Raw genomic sequence first — 5,938 nt, 5'->3', positions numbered from 1 at the left:
GGGTTTACATGGTTTGGTTTATACGGTTTTTTGGTTCGTACGGTATTAATACTTTGATAAATATGGTATGAAATTAAAATATGGTTCGGTTTCGGTATATACCAAATTATTTCATTATGGTTTCGGTATATACCATAATAAGCAAAGTTGACGTGAATTTGAAAATGACGTAATAATAATTTGTAAATTTATACTCAAAAGACATACTAGTTTCGGTATATATATATATGCATGCATTGATTCATCTATTGATGGTTATGAACGTGCTTAGCATTTTAAAAAGAGAAAAATGACTACGGTACAAGAAAAAATTATGTGCTTAGTAGGGAATTTGACTCATGTACAAGAAAAATGACAACTTGTATGGTTGTTCATCTCAAGAAATATAAATTTACTTTTTTACTTCGGTTTATTCGGTTAACCGTTCGGTTTTTTGGTATATACCATAAAAATCAAAGTTCAAATCGGTATGAAAAGTTCATACCCATACCGAAACCAAAAACCATAAATACCGTAAAATTGGTTTGGTTCGGTTTATTTTCAATATGTTTTTTCAGTTTGGTTTTTATATGCACAGAGTGACTACGAGCTCATTCAAATCGGGCGGGCCGGAGGATATGTGCGGGCCTCAGTTGGGGCCTCCGGATGGTCACACTCATGACCGCCATGCTCGTGCACGCATTCGACTGGTCCTTGGTTGCCGGCATGACCGCTGAAAAACTTGAAATGGAGGAGGCCTATGGTCTTACCCTACAGCGGGCTGTGCCACTAATGGTTCAACCCCTGGCGAGGTTGTTGTCGTCAGCGTTCACATTGTGATGTTTTATTTTGAATCTTTGTTGTCTTTGGGCTCCTCCAGTCTGATACACGTCGTGTTAGTTAATTCATAATATTCAAATTGGTTGTAAACGAAACTATGTGGCTGTGCATGTGCATTCTGGACAGTGGACAGTGCCGGTGATGGGCTTAAATAGTCGCGGCCAAGGCCAGGCGAAAAGAAGGTCAGCCCGCTTCAATGTGTCGTAGCGGCCAGAGTTGAGTGGGACGCGGCATCTACATTGAAGCGGCGACGGCCGAGAGGCTCGTGCCGGTCAGCACCGTCCACCTATCCGGTCACATCATGCGGCATCAATGTTGGCCGATGCATGCTTTGGGCTGGCATGAAAGTGTTGCAGGAAGCGGCGCGTCCGTCCGATAGAAAGCGCAGGAGAGGGTTAATGACGCCGGAACACCAGGCGGTGAGATACCTGATATGGTACTAGAACAAATTTTAACTTCGCTCTCTCTTTTGATGTTGCACCAGCTCAAGATAAAGTTGGATAGATGGCATCTGGTTTGACACTGCTAACCGCAACCCAAGCCGTGTACATGGAAGCAGCAGTTTCATTTTTTGCCCTGCCCTGTAAAAACTGTGGTAAGTGTCTAATCTTATGTTGTCATCTTTCGATATTGACTGCTCTCTGTTTCCTTTAGCTCAAAGTGAGCACAAAGCGTACTATTCTTTCGCCTTTTCCGCATTATTTGATCATACGGCAAGCTTGATCGCTATCTAAACCTAATCTGACTCGTATGCAAACTACTGGTACTCGGATGTGAACTCCAACGGTGCTAGTCCTATGGTGGCATCGCTCGAGAGTGTGGGCTGTCGTCTTTCTGTCGTGGTGGAGTCGGTGTGACAAAACTCAATGCTTTCTTTTACTCCCTCCGTTCGGAATTATTTGTCGCCAAAATGGATGTATCTAGATGTCTAGATACATCCATTTTGGCGATAAGTAATTTCGAACGAAGGGAGTAGGTGGCATGTGTTCACTTGCCGTTAGCGGCCTTGGATGCGGCTTGCTCTGTTCACTGGTCGTTAGCGGCATATGATGGTCTGGCCTCTCATGTGCTTCTTCTCAGCAGCTTGTTGGACGCGTCTAGTAGTGCACTTCGATGCTGCCAGTGTGCTCGGCATGTTTTCTCGTGTATTATTTCTCTCTGATCAACATGTACGAGGATTTGCTCAGCAACTTGTATTGTTCGACCAGTGTGAAAGCCTAGACAAAATAATAATCTGGTCACATTAGTAGTCAGACAGATACTGCTAGCCAAGCATAGGATTTCCTCTACACCTTGTGTCGATAATTTAGCTGGCGTGCCAGTAGGAGATCACGTGAATGAGCCGTGTAATATCGTTTCCGGCCGATGTGGTTGTGTTTTGCTGTAAATTTTTTTTGGTACTCGGTGACTTGAGCTGTGTAATCTTGTTTCACATATATTTCATAACAATCTAAAAACGTTAATAATCAGACAAATCACTAGCGTGGAAATTCTAAAGCGGATAAAAAGCATTGTCCTGCTGAGAAGAAAGGGCATAACATGTCCTTAAAGCAAGTACAATAAGGTGACGTAGGCAGGCTATAAGAGATGCCACATTAGATTTATGTCTAGGGGAGGAGAGAGAAGAGAAGCGGACTACAAGCTTACAGCCGGCTGTAGCACGAGCTCCAACACACTTTGTGAGAGAAAGAAGTGTACCGTGTATTAATTGTATATATAGTATACTAGTATGTCTAACTATTGTATGAGTGGGCTATTAGGTTGGCTACAAGTGACATGGCAACTTCATATAACTACTGGACGGGAACTTGGTGCTCTCGGGTATCCGCGCACCCTATATGCGCAAAAAAAAGTAATTCAGAAAAAGTTCAAAAGATTATATATATATATATATATTTGAAATCAAACATGACATGTATTTTACTCGTATAAAAAGTTTGGACAAGAAATGATTCCTATTGACTTTAGGGAAAAAAAGACAGATTTATGATGACAATATAACGTATATAATACTTGTATATATCGTGGTTTTTTGCCGAATATTCGACCCAGGATGCAATGAAAGTCAATCTCTGACAAATCTTTTTATACGACTACAATACTTGATCATGTTTGATACAAAAGAGATTTGGAATTTTTGAACTTTTTTAAATTACTATTTTTTTTAACATATAGTATGTGCTGGTACCCAGATTCTCCTTCGTATTTTTGGTTGTCATGCTCTTAAGATCCTTGGTGAAGACCAGCCCTTTTGCCCTGCGCACGAGTGGTAGCTACCCTGCCACACCATCTAACAGGACGAGCGGCCGCTCCTCCTACCTACCCAAACCCAACGTAGCTGCCCATGCTTGTCCTACTGGTGACGTAGCTGTCATCACTAGCTAGCTAGTCCAAATAGGAAAACAACGACTAGAAAGGACAAGAGCTGAGCTTTCGAAAATTGACTAGAGTACCTCCTCCTCCTCCTCAAGTGGCCAAACGGACTCTGCATCACTTTCACTCACGCTCACACAGGCACCGTTCTACATGTGATGGCGTCGTCTCTCTCTCTCCTTCCTGGTTACCGACAGGGTCAGCGCTCCTTGATCCGGAGTGAGAAGGCAGGGGGCCTCCCCGGCAGCAGTATGGTGGAGTTCGTGTGACAAAACTCTGTGGATTCTTGGAGGCGGCTTGTGTTCACTGGTTGTTAGCGGCCTCAGATGCGGCTTATGGTGGTCTGGGCTCTCATGTGCTTCTTCTCAGCGGCTTGTTGGACGCGTCTAGTAGTGCACTTTGATGCTGCCAGTGTGCTCGGCATGTTTTCTCGTGTATTTTTTTTCTTTGATCAGCTTGTACGAGGATTTGCTGAACACCTTGTATTGTTCGATCATGTTGCTTTATAATAAAACGGACGAAAGTCTGGACAAAATAATAATCTAGACACATTAGTAGTCAGACAAATACTTCTAGCCAATCATAGGATTTCCTCGACACCTTGCGTCGATAGACATCCTGGTCTATGTATAAAGCGGGGCAAAAACATGTTTTGAGAATTACATTCGTAGGGTACAAAAAATAATGATCAGAAGGAGTAAAGACAAATATCCTAATGCGGATAAAACGCATGGTCCCTCTGACGAGAGACGGCATGACACGAACCTGAAGAACCTTCATGAAGACCACCCCTGCCCTAGACGCTCGCGCGAGTGGCAGTTACCTGGCCACACCACCTAACGGTAACACGAGGGCCGCCGCTCCTCCTACCTACTCAAGGGTGCAGTGCAGGGAGACTGTGGGTGGCTGGCTGACTAGCCGACTAGCCGTAACTTGTGGTGTACACTTGTACGTAGCTTTCCACTGTCTAGTCCACTCCACATACACAGGAAAAAAGCGACTAGCAAAGACAAGAACTGAGCTTTCCAAAATTGACACGCCAACCTCCTCGTCAAGTGGCCAAATGGACTCTGCATCACTCGCACACTCGCTCACGTCCTGAGGAGCCACGTATATCTGTCATGTTGACAACTCTGGTTTCTCCCACTCCCTGCTTAAAATTCCCTTTCACAGCACATAATCAAAACAACCAACATAAAAAAAACTGAGTCTAATAAAACAGGAGGGCGCCAACCTTTTATAGGCCGGCCCAGGTGCCATTACGGAGGCGGTTCGGGAGGTGGCGGGTGGTTGACTGTGGACGGTCAAATGACGCATATCCCGGTGAGAAACAGTGTGGCGGCCTCCTCGCATGTCCCTGACCGTTCACACACGGCACCTCATGGCCTGTTCACACGCAAGCTAGGAGATGATGCCACGTGGCGGATCCGACGGGCCGCCACTAAAATTCAAGGGGGCGGGTGTGGCATTATGACCTGGTGATTGCTCGCCGGTGGTGCCTAAGAGGCTGCGCGGCTTCAAAACCCGGCCTTGGTCCGAGCCAGAAGAAGCTGGAACTTATCTCCCGTGTTGATAGTTGGATATAGAGCAAGCTTCAAAGGAGACACGATAGCCTCAAATTTGGAGGCTGGAAGCTCGTTCTTGGGAGCTTCATAAATTATGGCGATCAGAATGCATGTTAACAACTTTATCAGTGTCACTTTAAATCAAAATTGTCGTAATGACAATTGTCATGACAATCAAGACATATTTACAACTTCGTTAGAGTTGGCTAGCAAGTATTCCATAAGACCACCCTGCGCGGGCCAGCAGTAAGCTACCCAGCCACACCACGTAGGCACGTAAGAAGAAGAAGAAGAAGAAGAAGAAGACGAGCGAGCGGCCGCTCCTCCTACCTACCCAAACCCAACGTAGCTTGCCATGCTTGTCCTACTAGTGGCGTACGTATCTGTCGTCACTAGCTAGCTAGTCCACATAGGAAAACAACGACTAGCAAAGACAAGAACCGAGCTTTCAAACTCCTCAAGTGGCCAAATGGGGTGTGCATCTTATACGGGACATCTTATATGACGCATGGTGCGTTATATAGCACCAGCACGCACAGACGGGCAGCCAACTTGGCCGGCCCATTGGCAGGCAAGCCAATTCATGCGACGCTGCATTGGCTCACCATAGATCTGTAGCGGTAACGTTTAGTGTTGGGGAACGTAGCAGAAATTTAAAATTTCCTACGTGTCACCAAAATCTATCTATGAAGAAACCAGCAACGAGGGGAAGGAGAGTGCATCTACATACCCTTGTAGATCGCTAAGCGGAAGCGTTCAAGAGAACGGGGTTGAAGGAGTCGTACTCGTCGTGATCCAAATCACCGGAGATCCTAGTGCCGAACGGACGGCACCTCCGCGTTCAACACACGTACAGCCCAATGACGTCTCCCATGCCTTGATCCAGCAAGGAGAGAGGGAGAGGTTGAGGAAGACTCCATCCAGCAGCATCACAACGGCGTGGTGGTGGTGGAGGAGCATGGTAATCCAGCAGGGCTTCGCCAAGCACCGCGAGATATGAGGAGAAAGAGAGGTAGGGCTGCGCCAACAGAAGAAGAACTTCGTGTGTTGGGCTGCTCCTTTGCCTCCACTATATATAGGGGGAGAGGGGGCTGCGCCCCCACCTAGGTTTCCACCCCTAGGGGCGGCGGCCAGCCCTAGATCCCATCTAGGGGGGCGGCCAAGGGGGGAAAGAGGGGAAA

The sequence above is a fragment of the Triticum dicoccoides genome, chromosome 1B (genome assembly GCF_002162155.2).
Source record: "Triticum dicoccoides isolate Atlit2015 ecotype Zavitan chromosome 1B, WEW_v2.0, whole genome shotgun sequence".
NCBI lineage: Eukaryota > Viridiplantae > Streptophyta > Magnoliopsida > Poales > Poaceae > Triticum > Triticum dicoccoides.
This window is presented reverse-complemented; position numbering follows the sequence as displayed.